The sequence below is a fragment of the Anser brachyrhynchus genome, assembly GCF_964034855.1.
Source record: "Anser brachyrhynchus genome assembly, chromosome: 1".
Classification (NCBI taxonomy): Eukaryota; Metazoa; Chordata; class Aves; order Anseriformes; family Anatidae; genus Anser; species Anser brachyrhynchus.
In genome coordinates, this window is record NC_137694.1 from 211,390,588 (window position 1) to 211,413,236 (window position 22,649).

At 48.0% G+C, this 22,649-nt stretch overlaps 2 protein-coding genes across 4 annotated transcripts in view; one reads left to right on the forward strand and one right to left on the reverse strand.

Annotated features, from left to right (window-relative positions):
- MRPL48 (mitochondrial ribosomal protein L48) overlaps positions 1-22,649 on the forward strand; it is a 125,465-nt gene that overhangs the window by 80,689 nt on the left and 22,127 nt on the right. The window lies entirely within an intron of this gene.
- RAB6A (RAB6A, member RAS oncogene family) overlaps positions 1-22,649 on the reverse strand; it is a 58,151-nt gene that overhangs the window by 26,821 nt on the left and 8,681 nt on the right. The gene's annotated exons all lie outside the window — the stretch shown is intronic.

Consider the following 22,649-nt stretch of genomic DNA (forward strand, 5'->3'; position numbering starts at 1 on the left):
TAAGCTCGGGGCTCGCTGACTTGCTCGCAGGTTTCTCCTCAGCTACACCAGCTCCAGAAGAGTCTGGACCGAGAGATGCCTGGCGGCTCCTGCACTGCACTTTCTCACCAGCTGCCTCCCTGACCCATCCCCTAAACCATTAGACCCAAAAAAACACAGCCTGTGGGGTGCTTCCTCCTGGGGAGAGAAGTTTTGCTGGACAAAGCAGTAAGTGGAAGCGTTAATCTGCCTTAATTTTGATAAACTGCAATGGTTTAATATCCCACAAGACGGGAAGAAAGCTTTTATTCTGCTACACAAGAATAAGAAGCTCCTAAAAAGAGAGGTTCGATCCCTTTTTCATTACGGAGACAAGCAGATGCCCAAAGACGAGCATCCTTCTAACCCAGCAACTGAATCAGCGGTGGCTAACACCAAAGCGTCCAAGAGCCATAATTGAGTTAAAAGATGGGAACTTGTGAAGTTTCTATCCGTGAAATTGCCGCTAACGACGGGGGCCCAAACTCGAAGCCTCCAGCAGCTAATTGAGTCGCCCCGATCAATACTCTTTTGTCTGGAAGCCTTGAGCCAGTGCCTGGCACTCATTTCAGGCCGAGCATTCATCTGCGAGATGGGATCGATACGCTAATCTCAGAGCTCCGGCAACTTTGATCTGCCAGCAGCTACCGGAGAGATTTCAAGGTCGTCCATCTGATTCCTGATGGTCGTTCATTCGATTCTTCTGCTGATGGAGCCTCGTGTGCCGGAGGTTCGTGCGTCCAGTGCCAGGCACCGCTAACGACATTGATTAATAGCGGGTACCGGTAATTCCTCGGTGCCAGAGCCTGTGGAATACCTGCTGTCGGCGCTCCGCGCGGTAACGAGTCCCCAGGGAGACTCTCACGGGAGCCAGGGGTGGAGGAGACCCGTTAGGGACAGCACGCCGCCAACGCGGCATTACCAGGTCCTTTGTCACCAGGCGGGGTCTGCAAAGAGCTCAGGCAACGCTCAGGAGTGACCTGCAGAGGAAAAAGAACTTGGGAACGTGGTACTTCTGCTTTAGGGCTTGCCTCTTATATCGGGGAGTCGCGTCTGGTCCAAGGATTCTTCCGAAAAAGTCACACTTAGGTCTGAGTTCCTCTAATTTGAATTCCTACCGGTTGTTGTTTAGCACTTTCAAATCACAGTCAGTAAGAAGGAACATCTGTAAAGCAAAAAAAATCTCAAAAATCACCGATCTATCCAGCCTCTTCACTGTAAAGCCAAACATCTAGACTTAACCTCTCCAAGTTCTCAGTGGCAGGTCCCGTTAACAAAGCTGCAGCTTTCTAAGAGGATAAATGAGGCAGAGGAAGATGAAGAAAGCTTCTCATCACGGAGACGGTAATAGCATCATCCCCAAATCGGCAAGATTCCTTTGTGATTTGGTTGAAGAACAAACCCCAGCGACACAGCTTTCCCTCCCAGATAAGCTCCCCTCAAAACCTTCGCTGGAAGTATTTCCGTAATAACGCCCTCAACTCAAAGCAGCTGGCAGGGCAGCACCTAGGGGAAGTCCCAGCCCCAAGACCTTCTGATTTGTTGGTACCTGAGACCCAAAACTTAAAAGTCACTGGAACTCAAGGATCGAACGCTCAAGGATCAGCGAACGTACTAGTCCAGCTCTGGTAAAAACAACCCAAGGCATCGCGACGAAAAAAGCACTGCTAAGAACAATATACTGAATTATGAACGCATGAAAACCATTTTTAGGTTGTTATTTAAGACGAAGCCCTGGAACAAGGATGCTCATACTTAACTTAAAATGATCTGTACGAACCAGTAATCAAGAGGAGTATTTTTAGATATGTCAGTCTGAGCTCTTAAAACAGAAATGCTGTATTAAAGTGATTAAAGCAGCTTCGTTAAGAAAAATCCTCCTCTGCTTTTCGCAGTCGTGCTATGGAAATTTTAACCGGTCCGCCCAGCGCAAGAAACAGAGCTCATTCATCATCCCAAAGACACCGACAGAGCCAGACTGCAGCTTCAGCAGCTTCTCAGCGAGATCAGGTCCACCCACAGCGGAGCTGAGGAACTCGGGGACAGCACCAGGTCCAGCCGCAGAGAGCAGAGGTACGAGCAGAAGCTGGTGCAGTCTCGCCTCCGCGCGCTACCTCCAGGCTGTAATTAAAGAACTGTTTACCCTGAAGTATTCTCCCTTGATTCCACTTGTGCTCCGCTGTCAAACCTCTTTTATTTTACCGTTTCTCTCCTGCTGCGAGATGCCAGACGAGGTCAGGCCAAAGGACCACCTAATCCAATACTTGCCATCCTTAAGTGTCCAATAAATCAAAACAAATCCGGGACAAAAATCAGAAGAAAGCCTGCAAAGCAGAAAACTCCCTAAAACATCCACAGCTCTCCCCTCAATAAGTAGCCTTGGTCACACCTGAAAATATGGAGTCTGGAAAAAAAAAGATGAGTTATTTTTAACAGAACCATAAGGCTACAGCTTTTATTTTACTTCAAGAGCAAAAGGCAATGCTATACGTGCATTTAGCAGACATTTTCAAAGCCTGTTTTGGCTACCCAGGATAAAGCTGGCCAGAGCTTTAGACGCCCTCCCAGCCCTGCTGCTGAAATGGCTGCCCCATTGATTCCAGGCAATAAGAACATTTTGTGCTCTAACACTATAAAAATTGTGCAAGTCGCTTTCGTACTACTTCAGTGGTCCTTGCGTTACTCCAAAGCAGCAATAGCTTCTTTATGCACAAAGAAAATGGTTCCAATAACCTCTTTTAAGATAATTTATTCCCAGCCTAATTAAAGTTCTAACTTATAAATTATACTCTTGTCCTTTTAAACAGATTTGCATCTTTAAGGAGTTTAAGATTTTCTTTAGGAAGTCAACTCAGAGTATCCAGAGAGCGAAAGCGAAACAAATGAGACGCAGAAAACCAAAGAGCAGGGTGAGTTTTAGGTAATTTTAGTAATTTAAAGAGACGTTCCATCATTTTCTACTTAAAACATATTTGTTCCATTTATCCCAGAGAACAGAGGCAACTCACCTTGATGTTAATTGATTATATTTTTGATATTCACTTGAAATTGAACGAACAATGAACCGAAGCTTGCAGCCCAGATCACACGCTCGGAGATCAGCGAAGGAAATTAAAACACGTGCAGTGAACCTGTCACCTTCAGATCGAGCGAAACGCGGCAGAGCCCCGAGCAGTGGGCGTTCTCTGATTAGAAAGTTAATTAATATACTCCTGGCAGCTTTGTCACTTGTACAGCCTCTCTGACAGACGAAATTAGTGGCTATGTTATTGTTCTACACAGGTACCATGAGCCAGCGAGGATCTGCAGGTAACTCGCTGATGCAAACCACCGGTATTTATTTACACGTATTCTTCGGCGGTTCAGGAGAAACTGTGCTCCATCACAAGGATGCTTCTAAAATGCAAAAAGTAATTTAAAAGCAGACCAGGCAGCGCAGGACTGGATGCCACAAACCCCCCTGGGCAGCAGCGCAGGGAAGCAGAGGTCGCTTGGCGAACAGCAGAAATGGGGAAAAGCAGCAACAGGGCTGCTGCCGGCAGACGCCAGCGCTTCGTGCGTTGCTGAGCAGGGGGAGGAGGACGGACAGGCCAGCAACCAAGCCAGAAGGGGTTTTTTTGGCAATACGTGTGCAGCTTTTATGGCATCCTACCTCGAAAAGTAGTCCTAGAAAGGCGGGCGCGATCGATGACAGTGCCAGACAACTGCACGTGGCCTCTTTGGGCCAACGAATCACTGCCCAGCCTTAATTTCTTTTCAGGTCACCACCCCAACAATGCCTTTTTTTCTTTTTTTTTTTTTTTAATTAAAAGCACTATCGAAAACTGTTAGACGTAGTACTGGATCGATTCCTTTGGCTTCAGGGACTGCCAGCAGCCTGCAGCTCCCAGCCGGAGAATCGCTGGCTTGTGACCTGCCCCTGGGTACACAAAAACTACACTGCCACGTTTGTGTCACGCTGCTGGAGAATTCCAGCGAAGTATGCTCTGCTCACCAAAAATCAGTGGTTACAAGCCTGCAAAAAAGTACAGAACCAGCACTGTAAGGCCTACAAGGTGCAGGTTCGCGGTAATGGGTTTCTTGGGATCCAGGCTCAAAGGAAGCAGGTGCCTGAAGAAGAGCTGTCCCCTCAGGGAGGTGCTCGTCCCCCCAGGCTCTGCTCCGGTGAGGCCGCACCTCGAGTGCCGGGTTCAGCTTTGGGCCCCTCGCTACCAGAAGGACATCGAGGCCCTGGAGCGTGTCCAGAGAAGGGCTCCGAAGCTGGGGAAGGGCCTGGGACACAAGTCCTGTGAGGAGCGGCTGAGGGACCTGGGGGGGTTTGGGCTGGAGAAGAGGAGGCTCAGGGCAGACCTTATTGCTCTCTGCAACTGCCTGAAAGGAAGGGGTGGGGAGCTGGGGGTCGGCCTCTGCTCACAGGTAACCAGGGATAGGACCAGAGGGAACGGCCTCAAGTTGTGCCAGCAGAGGTTTCGGGTTGGAAATGAGGAGACATTTCTTCTCAGCAAGAGCGGTCAGGCGTTGGGACGGGTTGCCCAGGGAGGTGGTGGAGTCACCGTCCCTGGGGGTGTTCGAGGAGAGGTTGGATGTGGTGCTTGGGGACATGGTTTGGTGGGGGACAGTGGTGGTAGGGGGGTGGTTGGACCAGATGATCTTGGAGGGCTTTTCCAACCCTAATGATTCTGGGATCCTCAGAGGGCCACCGCACACCAAACGCCACCGCCTCAGAGCGGCCTCTTACGGCTGAGGGGCGGGAAGCCAGCTCAAGCTGCCAGCAGCAGCCCCCTGCTCCAACACCTCCGCTCTTCCTTTTCCTCCTCAAATCAAAAGAGTGACAAGGCACCAAACCACCAGTAAAACACATTAAAATTCACTAGCTTTAGGTCCATCGGGATTTTCTAAGCCCTAAACATCTTTCCTCAGCTCTGAGGACGTCCCCTTCCCGGTCTGGGCTTCCCTTCGCCTCACCCTGCGCACCTTTCTCACCCGACTGTGGGCTGCAGCACTGGCAGGGACATCTCACATCCCCCAGACTGATGGGACGTGTTATTGGGACTTTCAATCCCCGATGAGACCCCAGAAGTTCCCATAGCTGAAATTTGGTCCTGCAGCCGCCTTAGGGAACCGTACGGAAAAGGTGCACTGAGCATTTTTGCATTTTCTGTCTATGTTTGTTAGTCACCGGTTGGCAAAATAATATGAAGTAACGTACGAGAGCCATGACCACGGTTGTTCAAAGACTATTTATACCAGGAGCAAATTAAAAAAAACAAAAAAAACCTATAGAAATTAATCACCTGGAAGACAAAAGAGACTCCTAGAAGCCTGAGGTAAAAAAAGAGACTTCCAGAAGCCTGAGGTAATCCTGCAAGCACATCAACTTTTTTCTTTTTTTTTTTTTTTTTATCTCAGGCCATAGTACTGGACATTATTTAGAATTACGACATTTTTGCTAACCTTGAAATCCCAAATTCACAGCCTGAAGTAAAATCAACACCCATTCCTCGGGCTCAGGTTAAGACGCACTGCTCATCTCCCACTTCCCTTCCCGGTGAGGTGCTGGGGGGTTCAGCCTCCTACAAAGTCACGTTTTACAGGGGCTGTAACACCCTGATGGATCAGCAGGAATAGCATCGGCCCAGGTAAGAAAACCAAGAGCCCTGCACATGATGGTGATGAACTCGGAGATCCAGCATCTGGCGAACCAAACCGTGAAATGGCCAGCACGATAACCGATCCCTCCCTCCTCAGCGCACGGCCATGAGTATTTTAGAGTATGAAATAAAAGATGCAACAAGCGCTGCTTATTTTCTCACTGGGAATTAGATCACCTTAGTCCTTACAGAGATTTTACCCAAACCGGTCTTTTCAAGGCAAGCTGAGACAGTTTTTGTTCCAGCTGAGCACCCGCTTAAGGTGCAAAGACAGGTTGTACTGATCGCTGCAATTAAGCGAGCAGCAGCACGGCCAGCAGGTTTGGTGCCGAGGAAATTTCAGTTTTCATTTTGCCATTCGACTTTCAGTCGAGTATTTGTCACGGAAGAACGGAGCGAAATATTTTAAAGCCTCGATATCTCGGCAGCTCCACCACCGAGAAGCTGTGACATCAGCCTTTTAGCTCACCAGACAGCCTTCAGCACTCCAGCGTTAAAAAAAAAAAAACCAACACCCTGCATTTAACAAACTCGAGGAGGCCATAAGCTAGGTATACAAGCCTAAACGGATGGTAAGAAGCGTGCATGAATATTTATGACTGTCTGGTGCAGAACAGCAGGAAGGGAAGCAACGGAGCCGAGTGAAATAGCGTGATCTAACAAGGAATGACACCTACCTAGCAGATGAGCGCACATAAAGCTATTATGTGAACGGCTGATATCATCTGCGGCTTATTCTCACATGCTACAGTAACAGGGACACAAAGAAAGGGAGCAAGTGGATTTCCACCGTAGTGAAATTTTAAACACTAAGTATATAAAGGAGGTGCAGTGATCCCGCATCTCACACACGTTCCTGTTACACTTGATGCTTTCCCTCGCCGAGACAGAGGGCACGATACGATCCTCCAAAAGGATTTTAAAGAGTTCCTGCAAAAATATCCGTCTATTTCGGTTATGGCCCCGGGAAGGCAGTGAAATCTGCAGCTCCTTAAGTCCCTTTTGTCTCAGTGAGATGTCCTCAGACAGCAGATACCACTAAAGCTGTTTGTCATTCGGGAGGCGAAGATTCAGCTCTCCTCCCTGGCCCGAGCCAAAGATTAATTTTTTAATGGCTTCTAATAGAAATTGATGCATCTGCACTTCCAGCCACGGCCAAAGCGAGGAAAGCATCAAGCATTTGAGACCCTGCAGCAAAACATGCCCCTGCCATCGGAGAAGCAAGCAGGGAACACAATTTTGTCACAACCCATACGTCGGAGCAGAGGGTTGCAGTTCAGGCAATCTCTCCAGGCAATAACCCACGCAAACAAGAGCTGTCGTGCCCGCTGCTCTCTCCTGTCAAGCGTTCCCCTAAGTTACAAAAAGGGACCAATTACTCCCTTATCTGCAACAACCAGTAATCAAATGATTAACACGCCGGTAACTGCCTTATAAAAAGGATGCCTATGAAAATACAGGCTCGTCTGAAAAAGCTCATTAGCATTCATTTTCATGCCGTCTTTTCTTTGAGTACCTCAGAAGAGAAGGAGCACGGTGCTATTTTCCAACCAGAAGCAGCTCGGCCCTGCTTGTGCCACAGCACTTCACCCAAAACAGAAGGAAATGGAAGCTGAAGCACTTCTCTGACCTAAAAAGCGCTTTTTTTTCCCCAGGGTTTCGCTCATGGCTACGACTGGCAAGGCCTGCATTGCTTAGACAACGATGTCACACGAAAGCAGAGATTTCCAGTTTCTTCCCATCTTTTTACATTCCTGCGTGGAAAGTACCAGCTCTGACTCCGACAGGATGCCGCCTCAACAGCAAAGCGTGATCTTCGACGTGCGCTGCCAGGGACAAGCAGCCGCTTCGTTCATTGCCCCGCTGCGGAGGAACAAGACTCATTCGCTAGTTAAAACCCTGCAGACGGCCGACAATTTATTCTGATACGCGAACTTGCTCCAGGCCCTTCATTCAGAGGGATCGGGACCTCGGCGAAGCAGAACCCAGGACCGAAAAGCTGCCCTGCCTACAGCGACTGTCTTCCAGAGGGAATCTCCAACGTATTTTCGCACGTGGATGAACCAAAGGAAGTTTCCAGGAGTAGCGTGCTCTGTGAGGAACTCGGCCTTTGAGTTCAATCTGCCCTCGAGCTGAGGGGATTTTAAGAGGTTCTGCATCTGCGCCAACAGAAGAATTGGGTTGTGTCGGATTTTGGCTCCAGATTTTTTTAACCCTCCAGTTTTATTACAGGAGATACGCACGAAACGTCCGCTCTGTGAAACTCTGCCCTGCCTTGCGTTTAACTAAAAGCCAACGCAGCGCGATGCAGAGAAACCCAGCAGAGCTTGAGGACTTCAGGTCCCTTCCAACCCAACCCGTTCCACGATTCTGTGATTTATTCCCTCACCCCGCCTTACCCACCCCAAAAAGGGGGTAGAAAAGATTTCCAGAACCTAGCAGTTCAAGGCTGCCTCGTGTCTCAAAAGCGAAGCTCTCAGCCTTAGATTAGCTAAACACTCAAGTCTGGATGCACATTTGCATTTCAATCTAATTGAGCACTCTTAACGTCTTCGTCTCTGTGGTGTAGAACACACAGCTAGACAACGAAAGCTATTAATAGACTACTCTTTTTCCTTAAATTATTACTTTATTCTCAACTTTGCACTCTACCTTTTCCCGGGCTAATTCCTGGTGCACGCTATTTCAGTTTGCTGTACGTATTTAGCAAACGAGTCGGTACCAACGCGGTTGCTTTCCCATTTTAAAAAGATCAGACCTCCCTTCCCCAGAGGAACCTGCTCTTAATCCTCACATCGATGTAAAAGCTCGGGGAGCAGCTCAGCTAAGAACAGCGCCATTTTTGCCACGCCGGAGATGCAGGCCGATACGCCACCGAGAAGAAAAGCCCCTCTCGTCCCTTTGAGAGCAATCTGTTGGCTCCATCTTGCTAGAAGACTCCTTCCGCGTCACAGCCGAGCTGCCTCGCTGTTCTATTTTAACAGCGAAGCGTCTCCAGGTTGCTCAAATTTTCACACTGCTCTTCTACGGAAGCGTATGTTCGAGCGTTTCGTGCCCTGAACTCGGGATCTTCCGACGGAGATCATCTATTAATACCTCCAGAAGCCTTCCGGGGATGTATGGGGCACAGAAGGTGCGAGAAATACCGTCCTTGCACGTGGCTGCTGAGCCTCTCCTGCCTTCAGGCTGCGGCGGTGGCACACGGAGGAACGCTTCTTCGCTGCAACACGGAGGGAACAGGCGATTCTGAGCCACCACGAAGCACCGGAGAACACCCCCAGCGTCACAGGGCAGATCCCCAGAGAGCAAAAGCACAATCGTCGTGCACGAAGAAGTGACAACCAGCTCCCTGCTGGGCAGAGGAGAGCCTGCCAGCTCTCCTGGGCACGAACCACCGCCCTTTCTGGCGCCGGGGTCCTTCTGCACAACACCTGCGAGAACATCCTGAGGACATTTTGACCGAGCACACCCCGAATCTTGCTCCAGCTCCTCGAAAACTTCGTATGCTGCCCAGTGTAATCGCATGGTGCACTAAGGAACGTTAAGGCTATGCTAAACCTCACACACGTGATCCCCGGTGACAAAAAAACAGGCAAGGAATTGCCTTCAACCAGCAGGGGAGCATTTCTCCCGAAGGATCCTACTTTTTATGTAACCAAGCCACCAAGAGCTAAATGCCACACTACAAAAAAAAGAAAAAAACACACTGATTTTTACAGCTGACAGCTAGATGCTGGAGGATGACTGGATAAAAATCTGCTGTGCCACTGATCTCAGCGCTCACTGCCATATGGATGCGTTTTAGGCTGTCTCTTAGGCATTTTAAGACCAGCAAGAGAAGCAACGAATTGTCACTTGTGCTTAAGTTTGGCAGTAGCTAGAGGGAAAAGGAGGAGGCAGAAAAATGTATTTTCTATTAGCTTTTTTTTTTTTTTTTTTTTAACTCAAGAGTAGCTGCTTGCTTTCTTTAGACACGTCAGAACCCCATTTTATTTGGTTTGAGAGAGATTCCCTTGGGGGAGATGCAGGTGAGCTCTACCTGGGGTCTGGTGCCTGTGTTTTTTATCACCACGTGGCTTCGGTTCGCGTGAGACTTTTCCGCTACGTAAATCCTAACGAGGGCTGGTGCACTTAAACCAATGCGGCTCCGATTATTAACGGGTGGGCGACATTTCCCTTGGGATACACGCTGCCTTGGGACGGTGACAAAAATACGCGGCGATAAAGAGCTTCGTTAACCCCTGGGGTTTTCTTGTTGGTAATTACTTTTCCTCCCCAAACGGGAAACGTAGGAAAGAGCACAAAGGAAAATCTTGTTCCGTTTGTTCGGTCGCAGCCACGAAGAAACGAAACACCGCGCACGGGTCAGCGCTCAGGCGCCGGCTCAGCACCACGCAGCTTACAGATGCTGCAGGTGTGATTTATTTATTTTTTTTTTAAAGAATTAAAGTTGCACTCTGCGAAATCTTCATACAAAACCCATGTTGTTCACCACGTCCACTAAGGTGGAGAACACAAGAGTCAGCCGCTCACTGCTGAGCAGGAAGAGAAAGGTTTACGGCACAGACATATGCACTTTTACCCCTTTTTTATTCTTTTCTAGGGAACATCATTCGGCTCCTACGCTCTTCCTCCTTGCAAGGGCACAGTTTCGATCACAGCGGACTCCGAAGCGAAGGCAGGTGCTCCGAGGAGCTGCTTACTCAGAAGCACGCTCACAGCTCCCCTGCGCTCAGCCGTTTCAGAAGTCCTGCTGCTGAAATTCAGGCAGTTATATAACCTTCCACATTCAAAAAAAAAAACTAAGAAAAATGTAAAGGCTTCAAGATGGACGGGCAGTAATCGGCCCTCGAAATCATTCTGATCCAAAGCTAAGAATCCATTAAGACATGCATTAAAAATTTTGGACGTTTATTAACATTTTCGAAAGCAAAACACGACTGTTTGATTATTCTGTCAAGACAGTAAAAAAAAAAAAAAAAGCATGGAAATTCTACCTCTCCAGCACTGTTATAAAACAGATTTAACAAATACAGGCTTTGTATTCGGAAGATGAAGTCGCTTGTCTGGTTTTCTGCAGAGGAGTTCCAAGCCAGCCACATAACGCAGCCCGTGCTAGTTTCGCTGGTTAAAGAGTTTCTAAAAACAGAGCCAGAACTAGTATCACAAGCCGACGGCCTTCTGGCAATTTCAGTTTTCCTCAGCTGGTGCAACACCAAGCACCTGGGAAGTTACACAACGCCGTTTCGCACTTAGTACTTCCAGTTTTCTATCAAAACAGCTGGTTTTGCTCACGTTTAGATCTCCGAACCTTCCAAAAGCCTTTACTAGAGGGCCAAATATCCTGCCGTCTCCTGAGCCACGCATTCTGCAGGTACAAAGACCATCTATCAGAGGCAGAAAAAACGGAACTTGAACGCTGCCAAGACCTAAACTGAAATGCAGCTGGATCTGAAGCAGCCGAAAGCTGTTTCCAGATGACTGACACCCTGTAAGCTGCTGTGGAAGTCAGAAACCATCTTGTACTGCGTACAGCAGAGCAGGCTAGGAGCTTTTATCGATGGAAAAGTCTCTTATAATCTTGTACAGACCTGTAACCGAGATGCTGAGACGGTATGCACAAAGTATGCAGCTGAACACGTGCAAACGAGCAAGCATCAGCAGAAGAAGGGTTAGGAGACCTGCACACGCTCTTGCCACACGCTGTGGTAAGCGTGGCTTCATTCAAACAACCGGAGGATGAACAAACTTGAGATAGGGCAAAAAGAACCACTCTGAGGCGGTCCAAACACAGCCCACAAGTACCAGTTTGGTGTCACAAAACCAAAAAACCCAGGAGACGCGAGGACTCCATACTGCGTCCTGTCCTCCGGATGACATGAAGCAGCTTTGGCCACAGCGCTCGGGCACTTACCTTGCATCCCTCCGAGGACATGAACACAAGGAGGATTTATGCCAGAGTGCTCTGAGAGTGAAATCTCAGAGCGGAAATCTGCTCAACCAGAAGCAAACAGCTCCCTTCTCCTCTGCAATGGTCTGCATTAGTTCACTAATTGTCCACAGCTACAGCCCCCAGAAATGGATTGGGGAAAGCGCCTTCCATTCCTGGCTTTCTGGTTCGCTGGGTGAGAAGCAGGGGGAAAACAAGCAGTACAGCCTAGTTAATTAACTGAAGGTACTCACAGGTCACCTTTGCATTTCAAAGACTGCTGCAGAGTCGTTCCTTATTTACCGGGAATGAAGAAACCTCAGCACAGAGTCTCGTGCAGCTGTTTTTCAGGACAGCCTTAAGTTAGCTTTCCCTCTCATCTCACGTAGTTAAACCTTTGCTGAACAAGTTTCCAGTTAGGCTGAACACGTTCTCCAAAGGACCTCAACTGCCCCCAAAATGCCTCAGCATAAATACTGCTAACACAAAGCAGCACCTCCAGGAAACCAAGAGATGGAGATGCCGGAAAACGCATCCCAAGAATCTTCTCATCGAGCCTGGACGGCGAAGCTAAGGAAGAAAAAATACCCGGCAGCAGAGAAGCCCATGGGATTGCAGGTCTTTCCCCCAAACTTCCCAGCAGCAAGGCAAGGTGAGCAGAGGATGGAAAGAAGAGAACATCACGCTGACCTTCTCCCAGCAGCTCAGGTGGTGCGAGAGAGGCCAGCACGGATGAGGAAGCGAGGGCACGCCACCCAGGAGATGCTACTGGAGGCTCCTCCTACATCCAGGAGTGATTTGTTCAAAGACAAGCAGGCGGAGTTCTGGTAGTCGCATCCTCTGCGCTCTGCTCCGCTTTTAAAAGCTGGATTGCATGCAGCGCATGGAGAAGTGCTCCGCTATCAAACTAGCCCGAGCTAGGGCATGAGGACTTACAGGATCCAGCTTAAAATAAGGGACTGATGAAATCTTGCACAATTCCCCTCCTGAAGGGAAAACGGCACTGAAGCGAGCATGTGAAATGAGGTCCCAGGCACCCCGACTGGAGAAAGATTAATTTTTAGTATCACTTATTACCCAAAGAGCCTGCTTAGTGAGTGCCTCAAAGGTCCCAGCAACACTACGGCTACGGATTTCCTTGGTAATGCGATTTCTGACACCGTTTTGGATTGTGCTGTTTGGGTTGGCGTTTCAGAACAGCTATCTGCCCTCTATCTGCTTAACTTTGCTCCGGTTTGCCCAAAACCACAGCTTTCCTGCAAGCACGTTCAGACAAATTAAAGGCTTTTAGAGACATCTCGGCCTCATGCCTTCAGTCCAGGCAGAAAGGCAATTGCATCAACACTTCGTAAGGCAAAGAAAACCTGGCTCTTGTTTCTCTAATAGCTTACAGACAGTTTCCACTTGTTTTATTTCTGCTTTTATGCGTTAACGTGACATAAAATTTCCCTTACAATTTCAGATCCGACTGACGTGTATTTTTACAACCAGTATTTAGTTTTATTATTGTCATGCAGGGGTAGCTTAATACTCGTTATATATGGCTGCAGTTAAAGCCCAGGGAGACAAATTCACTTGAAGCCTGTATTACGTAGAGGCTCTATCGTTCAGACGCCTTATTAAAAACAAGCGCAACACCGAGCAAAAATCCACAAGGAGAGGTGAAGTAATTAATCGTTCATCGGATCCAATTTTTACATCCCAGTATTTTAAATACCTAATTATCTGCTTTCAAACACTTGGAAGCTGTAACGCGCTGCACACACGGATCAAGGGTAATTAAGGCACTTCAGGCAGGCTGCGCTGGAAGCGCTGCTGTGCCTGCAAGGAGCGGTCCTGGTGGCGTGACCGGTGCTGCACCGACGTCCTCTTGCACGAAGGGAAGAGTCAGGAGCTCCTCTCCCTGCCCACGGGATTCAGGAAAAAAGAGCCATCATCAAAATGACACCTCCTACTGCAGAAATACGCTCTGGATACCAAGCCAGGGCCAACACGATTGTCTCCTTGTGTGATTACAATTGGTTTTGGAACGAGCATGTTAGGAGTAAGAATACTCACAGCTTCATCCCGCTTCTCCAGGATTAAGCAGCTTCAGGGGAGCATCAGCAAAAATACAATCTATGCACCTATGAAATATGTTCATATTTACTGAAGGAGACACGAGAAAGCATCAAGAGGAAATGTGCTCTTCAAGCAGATTTCCCAATTCTACTGCCTCTTTTACATTAATTTAAATAAGAAACTAATTGCCGCAGCAGCATTGTGGAAACAAGAGGCACACAAGATAATCACGAACTTCTAGCTTAAATACCTTCAATACAGTATTTGTTTCCAAAATGAACTATATTTACAGCCAGTTTCCGCAAGAACCTGCATGTAAATCCTCAATGTCTTCCAAAACTAAATAAGATAAGCTCAAAATGACAGGCTAGAACATCCAACGCAAGAAGTTCTCCTCTAGATTCTTCAAAATTCTATTGCACTGGTGACATTTCCCGGCAAAATTATCTGTTTCATTATCTCTGCAGTAAGGCACCACAAAGAGTAATGTCCATTTCTCTGCCACTGCCAAAAATAAATCTTACAGGATGAGGAACATAATACAATAACAAGGGAGATTCCTCTTTCCTATGCAGAAGTGCTTAAACATGTTCAGAAATCCTGACTTTTTCTCTGCATCACTCATTTTCCCCCGAGATTTCAGTATTAACAATGGCAACAGTAAGACACGCACTAGAAATGACATCAGTCAGAGCACTCCTTGCCACATCTAATGACTTGCTACCTGACACCGCTGAATCCAGCTGCTGGCTGGGCTCCTTCCTGCACTGCCTCTGATTTTCCTTCGTTGCAGAGCCCTAGGATTGGGATGGTTACTTTTCACCGTAACCATCGGAGCGTCCCAACACCGGTGGTCTTGTATTTTTTAATTTAAGGAGGACAAACCGCAACTTGAGTGGTCTAGGAACACAACCACACCATTTTACATTAAGTGTTTAATCACAGTTTAAAATATTAGTAAACTGACCACTGATAAAGCGTATTTGAGGCTTCTTCCCAACAAGTCTTCATCAAAAATTCCGTGCAGCCCCAGACCAAGACATGAATCTACTCCTGCTGTTTTAGAGTAGGTACACTGGAGAAATCTGCCTTGGCTTAAACAAGGATGGTCAGTCCAATGTTGTCTAGATGCTGGTGCTTTTGGGAACGCTATCCAACAGGAACAGCATCATCAGCTACAAATACCACCTGGATTATACCAGCGTGCACGAAAAGCTGTATCCACCAGGAACAAAAGGAATCACATCTGCTCTAGAGAGCAGAAAACACAGGCAGAAAATCGACATACAAGGAGGAAAGGAATTGCAAAGTCTAGATAGTTATGTAAGGAGAAATATAAAAAAAATCAGCTTTAAAATCATTTTAATTCCCAGATTTTTTGCAAAGGCATACCAATGCCTGCCCCCTATTAAGTCTCTTTAACCTACATTTATTGAAAGTCAGTGAACACTGTTCACCTATTTCAACATTGGTGGAAATTCCTGCTGAGGACATGTTCAGCTGCTGTCAAATAACCGACCTGCTTAACTAGGAGTGAAGGTTGAATTCAGTCTTTAATGCAGTGTTTATGGCTTTTCCCAATAAGTTGTCCAAAAACCATACAGATAGCCAAAAACTAAGCAGAGAAATCAGGATGAAGTTCAATATCCACTGCTAAGCAAAACTTAGCTTTCTAAAAGTGTCACTTTAACTTCGGCTTTCAGGACGCCTGAAGCAAAATGAACAAAAATCTCCAGTTTTCACAAAGTCTCCAGCTTTCTCTTTAAGAAAGCATAACACTGAATGGTGGCTGCATTACAGATTTCCAGTGAAGTTAGAAAAGTCCAGTTCAGGAGCTAGCCCATCTGGGATGACATTGCTGCAAGGATCTTTCGGGACACCTCATGTCCTGTCACTTCACATGGAGCAGTCAGGTTTTAACCTCCAGCTTCTTGTTTTTCCTTCTGCTTTGAATTGTTACACTTCCCACCTGAAAGCTCAATGAACAGGACACAAAACATTGCTGGTATACGACTGCTGATACCAGAAAATGCCTGTTTCTAGGGCAGCCCAAGAAGAGTACTCAATATCATCCCAAAGAAGGAAAGAAGCTCATTTATTAGGCACTAATGACATGGAGGTCTGGCTTTGGGATTGCTCCTGAACTAGACTGCATGAAAACAATTCATCTGGGGGAGAAAAAGGACAACACATGACAGCTATTTCTACTGTTTTCACAAACCTTTAACCATGTCCTCAAAGTTTATCCTTTATTAACAAAAGGATACTTTTATCTCCAAAATTATCCAGGCAAACCAGCTCCAGCAGCAATACTCCAACCGAATCACAAGGTTCAAAGATTTTCACTAACCTAAGGAGATTCCCACTGAAAGCATTCACTAGATATTGCAAACAGGGCAAGGAAAACGCCTCTATTTAATAAACAGTTCAAGACTTGACTAATTAACTCATCGTAAGAGGTGTTTACAAGTACAAAACACCTAGGCAGGCACTAATTAGAAGTGGCAAGTGCATTAGGAAATTGAATGCCAAGAATAAAAACCTGGAAGAGCTCCGCGTAAGCGAGGTCACTGTGGTGGTCTTCAGGAGATGCACAGCTCAAATTTCTGGACACCTCCACAGGTCTTGGGACAGCGCTGCATGAACACTTCAGTGGGTATCCCATGCTCAGACAAAATGGCAGAGAGGAATCTGGATGATTCAGCTCCGCTGTTCAAGTAAGCTCAGAGCAAACCAGAAGCATGGGACTGTCCCGTTTCAGTGAGCGTACAACCTCAGACTTCTAAAACCACAAAAAGCTGATTCCTGTCCTGGAGCTACTGATAAACAGGGAGACAGCCAGCTTCCATTAGCTAATTATCATATCTGCAGGTCGTATCTCAGGTACAGGAGAAGCGAACTACTGTGTGCCTTACGTGTAGCTGAACGACCCACATTTCTGGACAATGAAACATCCCTCACCACCTCCTTCACAGCTTCGAACCTAAAGCTTTCTGCCAGATTAACGTGGAAGTAAACTGACAAGAAAAAAAAAGCAGAATCAAGCAACTGTTAGGGAAATGTTCTAGCCAGACAAAGGAAACTGAACCAAGAGGTCTTGTAAGCTAACAGACCGCTCATTCACTTCATTTACTCCTAAAGACTCCGTGGTAGGTCCTCAATAACGTGAAATGGAAAGCTTACCCTTTTTTTTTGGATAGTTGTGGGGTTGTAGAGGGAGTGCTAGGACAATTCATCAAGAAATAAAGGAATTGTGCATGTTGAAGACCACACCTCCACTGAGGGGATTTGAGAAAGCTATCCAGAAGGATGCCCATTGTTCAAGGAATCCTTGTTTTAAATCCATGAAACAACGTAAATTTGACAGGAAACATCATCCTCCTAATGCCTATCAAGCACGGTAACACCGTCCCCACTGCAGATGGGGAAAAGTCGGGGTAAAATTCACCCGCACTAACACAAATGCCTGATACGAGATTACGTCCAAGCCAGTCCCCCACAGCTCCCGCTGCAGTCAGTGGCAGCCATTTTAGTGAAGGTGGACATACGGCGCTACAGCAGCTCTGCACAAAGGCCATTTTAATCTTGCAACCAGCTGTGGCACAATGACAGCCACGGAAGCTCTAATAGGAAAGGTTAAGACCACAAGACCTTAAGATTTTTACTATACCTTGCCCTGAATATATAGTGTATGTATAGCAGAAATGGGCCCTGATCTTCACAGAGATACCAGTCACTAACCCTACTGTTCATCTTTGCCACTTAACAGCTGCCCAATGCACCTCTAGAAGTGCTAAATGAGGAAAACTTTTCTGTACGGGTATGGAAACATCTATATAGTTTAATAATCTGTGACAAATACAGAATGGTTTGGGTTGGAAGGAGCCCTAAAGCCCACCCAGCCCAGTCTTGGGCACCGCCAGGGCTGGGGCACCCCCAGCTCCTCTGGGCAGCCTGGGCCAGGGCCTCAGCGCCCTCAGAGGGAAGAATTTCTTCCCAACGCCTCCCCGAAGCCTCCCCCCTGCCAGGCTCCAGCCGGTGCCCCTCGTCCTGTCCCCCCAGCCCTGACAAAGAGTCCCTCCCCAGCTTCCCTGCCCCCCCTGCAGGCCCTGGCAGGCCGCTGGCAGCTCTCCCCGGGGCCTTCTCTTCCCCAGGCCCACCACCCCCAGCTCTCTCAGCCTGGCCCCACAGCAGAGCTGCTCCAGCCCCTGAGCGTCCTCGCGGCCTCCTCCGGGCCCGCTCCAGCAGCTCCGTGTCCTTGTGCTGGGCCCAGAGCTGAACGCAGCGCTGCAGGGGGGGCCTCCCGAGAGCGGGGCCCAGGGGGTAAATTCCTGCAAAGCACTGTTGAAAGGCTTCTAATAAATTCTTCTTGAACAGCTGGATGAATTCGGTGCATTGGAGCCTTGCTTTTCACATTATGCTATCACTTATATATAGCTATATATATATATATATATATATATGCAGAAGCCAAACAAAAGCACTTCCCAGATCACTAGCCCAATTGTTCCAGTATCCGGAAGTTTCTTTGCATTTTGCAAGTCTCCCTCTTAGAAAGACTTTCTCACCTCTGAACTCCTTCCTGGTTATCCAGAGCCAACTTCTTGCCCACACCTCAATGCCATATGGTCACCGCTGGTGTCAACGCATCTCCATCCTCTGCCATCTGGAGAGGGTCTCTAGATCAATACACTTAACTCCGGGTTAAAAAAAAGCTGTTTTGTCCTCAACATCTTCTCTCTGAAGACCCAGATTCACTGCTGTGATGGGGTTACTATGAATTTCCCAAGCTCAGCCCACCTGTCTCTCCCTATGTTACTGCCATTGGAGAAAGCACAGAGAAGTTGTCATGTTTCTGCTAAACAGGCATCTTCAACCTGAATTTCCTTCCCAAAAATATTCGATGATTTGAAACTTGATTCATCTCCTTTTCCTACAGATGATTCCTTCCTAATAAAACCCTACTCTGCACATCGCTAGAAGCGCAGATTTAGGACATCTTTCACCCCTACATCTGTTGTTGTGCTCAAGCACTGTTCTGCTCTGGCCCTTTCTTCTCAACCCACCAAGTTTCACCTAGGTTCCTCCGAGCCCCAATTACCTGACACCATATTTCTGCACTGCCCGGGCACAGCTGGATCCCTTCGGAGTCAATCCTTTGATTTACAGCGCGAGCAGCACACGCAGAAAGTTTCATCAGCCCAACCGCAAGCTCGGCAAACGTGGATACCAGCACTCCTCCTGCCAGAAGCTGTTTGTGTAAACAGGAAGCCTGACATAAAAATCTTGGTCCCTGTTGCAGTACGCAGTCTGAACCGAGTCCACTTCAGACGTCTGTCTTTCAGCTTCCCCTCTACACAAGTATGCAGAGCACCGTCTCCATCTTTGCTCTCTGCTTCCACATTCCCAACCCCTGCCCTAACTATTACTTGTTTAGTTTAATGAGCTCAAATCAGGTGAATCCAAATAAAATACTATTATGAGATACAACCAACCCCACTAAGTTAGAAGAAAATAGATAAAATCCCATATAGCGTACTGCAACGGGGAGGGAAGATGGGCTGTCTTGCAGGAGAAATTCCTGCTTGATGGTATCAGGGTACACAACACAGGAGACTTTGTATGGCTCCTGCAAGTCTCATTAAGGTGGCAATAACCTCAGGCAGAAAACGGCTGCATGAAGGAGGAGATGAAATGGGCGGCCACCTGAGGACACATTTCTGGAGTGAAACACTTACGGGTTCTACTCTTTTCAACGCTAAACGTTACCCTGATGCAAACTAAACCAGCACAGGTTTAGGATTAGGAATGCAGCTGCCATTTCCCTGTGCCACAAACTGGAAGGAGCACTTAAGAGAAATTATCACTGCCTTCCTAAATATGTTTGGCTCTTAGAAACCAACGAGTAATGCTGTCAGCCTTTCTAGGTTTTGGGATGATGAAGTTTCAGGAGACTATTAAAACCCTAGGGATTACTTACTAGTGACTTCCCTACCCTCCGTCCTCTACCTAATTTAAGTTTTGCCCAAACATCTCCCCACCACCATTATCCACCTGGAAAACAGGTGAATACTTCCCCTGTTCCCTCCTTTTGTGACTATCTCCCCTACGCTGCCCCAAAGAAGGCTCTGCCCCCTGACGCTGTACCCACTTTTGTCTTGCCTGAAGGACAGACGAAGAAAAGAAAATAAAGAAGTGAGCTCCCCAAAGCTTCCTCCTCGGCAAGAAGGAAGGGGCCTGGGAAGGACTAAGACGGGAGCTTTACTCTTCCCACACGAGAGCAACAGAACAGCTTCCACAACGGCTCTCTTCTCTCAAATTCGTGTTTCAGACAGACACACAGGTGAGTATTTCTACAGAACGAAGCTCGAAGATGATCTTAAAATAGCCCTGATTTAAGGTCGGCGCAGCCTGGCTCCCGAGGAGGCAGCTTGTAGGAAAAACACCGAGCACAACCTGCGTGTTTCCGTTTAGCGCAGACCTCCACAAAGCCCAGCGCGGATCCCGACGGCGTTTGCTGATCCAAGCTGACAAGCGTGGATGCGGAGAATACCTGGGGACTGCTGCAAAAATAACCACGGACGTAAAAAAAAAAAAAAATCCTCTGCACAACTATACACAGAGGTTGGCCTACATGATGCAACTCCACAGCAACACAGGAGGAAAGGAGCTCGGCGCCAGAGCAGATCAGAGCATGTACACCTGTGTGTGTGTTACAAGAACTGCACAGGGCCCTGCTTTTCAGCACCAAAAAACCCCACTGAGGCATTTCGTTTCTAGCAACAGAAGCCAAAGATGTGCAGAACTCCAGAGCAGCACGGCTTAGGCAGCTGCACGCTCCTGGCTCCTCAGACAGGCCCAGGCGATCCATGGCCATAAATGCCTGGTATTAAGAATTCAAGAGGGGTGTATCCCGACAGCACGCTGCTTCTCCTTCACAGCTCTGCTCCTGAACCACGACAGCTTTCAAAGAATCCCACAATCATTAGGGTTGGAAAAGCCCCCCAGGACCACCTGGCCCAACCACCCCCCTACCACCACTGTCCCCCACCAAACCATGTCCCCAAGCACCACGTCCAACCTTGCCTCGAACACCCCCAGGGACGGGGACTCCACCACCTCCCTGGGCAACCCGTCCCAACGCCTGACCGCTCTTGCTGAGAAGAAATGTCTCCTCATTTCCAACCCGAACCTCCCCTGGCACAACTTTCCCTCTGGTCCTATCCCTGGTTACCTGTGAGCAGAGGCCGACCCCCAGCTCCCCACCCCTTCCTTTCAGGCAGTTGCAGAGAGCAATAAGGCCTGCCCTGAGCCTCCTCTTCTCCAGCCCAAACCCCCCCAGGTCCCTCAGCCGCTCCTCACAGGACTTGTGTCCCAGGCCCTTCCCCAGCTTCGGAGCCCTTCTCTGGACACGCTCCAGGGCCTCGACGTCCTTCTGGTAGCGAGGGGCCCAAAGCTGAACCCGGCACTCGAGGTGCGGCCTCACCAGAGCAGAGCCCAGGGGGACGAGCACCTCCCTGGCCCCGCTGGCCGCGCTGCTCCTGACACGAGCCCGATGCCGTTGGCCTTCTTGGCCACCTGGGCACACCGCCGGCTAGTGTTCAGGCAACCAACACCCCCAGATCCTTCTCTGCACAGCTTTCCAGCCGCTCTGCCCCAAGCCTGTAGCGCTGCATGGGGTTGTTGTGACCAAAGAGCGGGACCCAGCACTGAGCCACATGGAGGCCGCCAGCACGGACACCTGGCACCCCTGCTCCTCCGGCCCTACGGAGGAAGGACTTTGGGCAAAAACAGTCAACCTGGCAAAGGAAGGAACGTTAATCTTGCACAACTGTTGCCACCCTTTCAATGTGCAGGCCTCTAAAACCTTCCTAAGTGAGACACAGGCTTCTCTGTTGGGAGTTTAAGCCAGCTGACAAACTTTTTTTCCCCCCCTTCAGCTGCGTTTCACAAATGCCTTGGAAATAGGCCACGGAGCCACAGGGGTCTGCAGGCCCGAGGTTTAAAATTCAGCTGGTAGAATTAAATAAAAAACAGACTTCAAGAGATAGGGATTTGGTTACAAGTAGTCAGCGAAACAAGTGCTTGGGTATTATTTTTAATTCTGACGTTTTCTAGAAAGTTTACTCCAGACAAATTACAGGATTTAACGGGGAAAAAAAAAAGCGTTTATGTGAGAAGTTGGGTTTGGAGTAGGGAATTGTTTAGAACAGAATTATCTACGCTTTGGTTGCAATACAGTACCCTGAAATATTCTCCTCCTGCAGTATTTTTCACAGGAACAACAATGCTAAATTCATTCATATAAGGGCTTGAAGGACGCATACTAGTTAAGTCTCTACTTAACTGCAATTTTTGCTCTCCGAGATATAACTAAAAGACTTTTTCCCACTTCGGAAACTTCTATAACCAAGCACATAGGACGATTTGGGGCCTTCAGGCTGTCACACCTACAAAGCCAGCTTTAAGCACGCCAAGTTCCCTGAGAGCCTCAAAGAAATACTATCAAAACCACAGGTCACGTTTGTTTGCCATTAAGATGCACAAAAGAGCTGCCACCAAGCAGTACACGACTCCTGCTTGTCACCTTCCACTATGTGGCTGATGGTGGCTGTGGGGAATCACCTACCAAAAAATCAAAGCAGCTTGGAGAAAAAGCATAAAAGCCTAAAATACCTGACTCAAGAACCTGCAAGTGCTTGGGAAGCATCTAATCACCAAAAAAATGTACAGAGCTGTTTTGAAACTCCTTAAACACTTCAGGCAGGGCACTTCTTCCCCTCCTCCACTGTCCGAAAGGCAAAGCTGGATGGAAAGCCTTGTTCTTCCTAGGATCTCCTGCAGAAATACTGTGATGTAGGGGTACACGGCTCCTCCACCTTTCAATACTCCTGGTTCCGACTGTGACAACAGAAAAAAGGCGGCTTGATCTAACCTGAAATCCAGCAGGCAACGCCAGCTCTCGAGTCCCAGCTCATTCTTACCTGGGC